The sequence below is a fragment of the Bison bison genome, unplaced genomic scaffold (genome assembly GCF_000754665.1).
Source record: "Bison bison bison isolate TAMUID 2011002044 unplaced genomic scaffold, Bison_UMD1.0 scf7180017864387, whole genome shotgun sequence".
Taxonomy (NCBI): domain Eukaryota; kingdom Metazoa; phylum Chordata; class Mammalia; order Artiodactyla; family Bovidae; genus Bison; species Bison bison.
The window spans coordinates 531,202-533,796 of NW_011494959.1; positions in this window are offsets into that span (position 1 = coordinate 531,202).

Below are 2,595 nucleotides of genomic sequence, written 5' to 3' on the forward strand. Positions count from 1 at the left end.
AAATAAGTAGTGGCAGGCTACAGTCCATAAGGTCACACAGAGTCAGATACAACTGAAGCGACTTAACACACACAGGCAGGTGTACGTACCAGAAGAAGAGATGGATAACAAAAGTTTTAATAAAAAAAGAGAAAATACTATTCAACAGAAAGCAAAGTAGGCTGCTGTCAACTTATATTCTTCTTCTGGAAAAAGTAGAGACGGTTTAAAACCTATCAGCTTAGAGAAGTAATACATAAGTAGATGAGATATAGTATCAGTTTCAAGTAAAGCAATAGAATCCATTGCTCTACTTAAGACAGATCTTTCCGAGTGAGTGAAGTTATGCTTATAATTGTTAAGTTCATATTTACTTTCTCTTTCAGTTAAGGTTTGTAGAGTAATGTGTAAATTGGTACCACCTATTGAGAACAAAGGATACGTGCAAATTAAAAAGAAATCAAAATAAAACCAAGAAGTGTTTCACTCATATTTTACCAGAAATTTACATGAAAATAAAAATATCATCAAACGTTCAAATTTTCACTAGGTTGCAGTTTTTAAGAAGTCTAGTTAAATGAAAGCTATAAAATCAGAGAAGAACAACAATGTGAGAAAAATTGCAAACAACATGCAAACAGTATATTAGAAACAGAAACATGAGTAAGTCCTGTGTACTCTGATACACATAAAATATGTAGAGAATAAGTACTTTTTGTAAATGAAGCAATTAAAATAAACTAAAATATCCTTAACCTCAATAACCTCAGATATGCAGATGACACCACACTTATGGCATAAAGCAAAGAAGAATGAAAAAAGCCTCTTGATGAAAGTGAAAGAGGAAAATATAAAAGTTGGCTTAGAACTCAACATTCAGAAAACTAAGATCATGGCATCGGGTCCCATTACTTCATGGAAAATAGATGGGGAAACAGTGGAAACAGTTGCAGACTTATTGTGGGGGGCTTCAAAATTACTGCAGATGGTGACTACAGCCATGAAATTAAAAGACACTTGCTCCTTGGAAGAAAATCCATGACCAACCTAGACAGCATATTAAAAAACAGAGACATTACTTTGACAACAAATGTCCATCTAATCAAAGCTTTGGTTTTTCCAGTAGGTATGTATGGATGTGAGAGTTGGACTATAAAGAAAGGTGAATGCCAAAGAATTGATGCTTTTGAACTGTAGTGTTGGAGAAGACTCTTGAGAGTCTCTCGGACAGCAAGGAGATCCATCCAGTCCATCCTAAAGGACATCAGTCCTGAATATTCATTGGAAGGACTGATTGCTGAAGCTGAAACTCTGAAGCCAAATACTTTGGCCACCTGATGCGAAGAACTGACTTATTTGAAAAGACCCCGATGCTGGGAAAGATTGAAGGCTGGAGGAGAAGGCGAGGGCAGAGGATGAGATGGTTGTATGGCATCACTGACTCGACAGATATGAATTTGAGTTGCTCCAGGAGTTGGCGATGGACAGGGAAACTTAGTATGCTGCAGTCCATGGGGTCGCACAGAGCCAGACATGACTGAGCGACTGAACTGAACTGACCGTGACCGTGAAAGTCGTTCAGTCCTGTCCGACTCTTTGCGACTCCATGGACTACACAGTCTCTAGAATTCTCCAGGCCAGATTACTGGAGTGGGTAGCCTTTCCCTTCTCCCAACCCAGGGATTGAACTCAGGTCTCCCGCAATGCAGCCAGATTCTTTACCAGCTGAGCCACAAGGGAAGCCCGGGAACTGAACTGAAAATATCCTTAAATGTTTCTGAGAATGGATATTATAATGTATTTAAGAACAAAGTATAGCCAAAGTCTATTTTCTCTCAAAATCTTGAGGAACACAAAACAGAAGGATTTATATTATTTTCTAGGCTCTATTGTAATCGTCAATATGGTGGTTATCTAATTCTTTTGTTTTTACAAAGAAACATTGCAGAACAAATATTAAAATTGTCTCAGTAATGTTTAACATTTGAGAAATTAAAATCATTTTCTGTACTCCAAATGTCTTCCAATCTTGTGTTACAGTCTGGTTGTTTCAGGTCTATTTCACAATCCAATATTGAAAAAAAAGATCATATGAATAGAAATAGAGACATTTAAGAGTTATACATTAATGTCCACCATCATGGGAAGACAGGTCATCAGACAGCTTGGTTGACTTTTGTGTTTATTCATTTTGATTAATTGTGGAGGTCAGTTCAGTTCTGTCGCTCAGTCGTGTCCGATTCTTTGTGACCTCATGAATTGCAGCACGCCAGGCCTCCCTGTCCATCATCAACTCCCCAAGTTCACTCAAACTCATGTCCAACCAGTCAGTGATGCAATCCAGCCATCTCATCCTCTGTTATCCCCTTCCCCTGCTGCCCACAATCCCTCCCAGCATCAGAAACTTTTCCAATAAGTCAACTCTTCGCATGAGGTGGCCAAAGTATCGGAGTTTCAGCTTTAGCATCAGTCCTTCCAAAGAACACCCAGAACTGATCTCCTTTAGAATGGACTGGTTGGATCTCCTTGCAGTCCAAGGGACTCTCAAGAGTCTTCAGCACCACAGTTCAAAAGCATCAGTTCTTCGGTGCTCAGCTTTTTTCACAGTCCAACTCC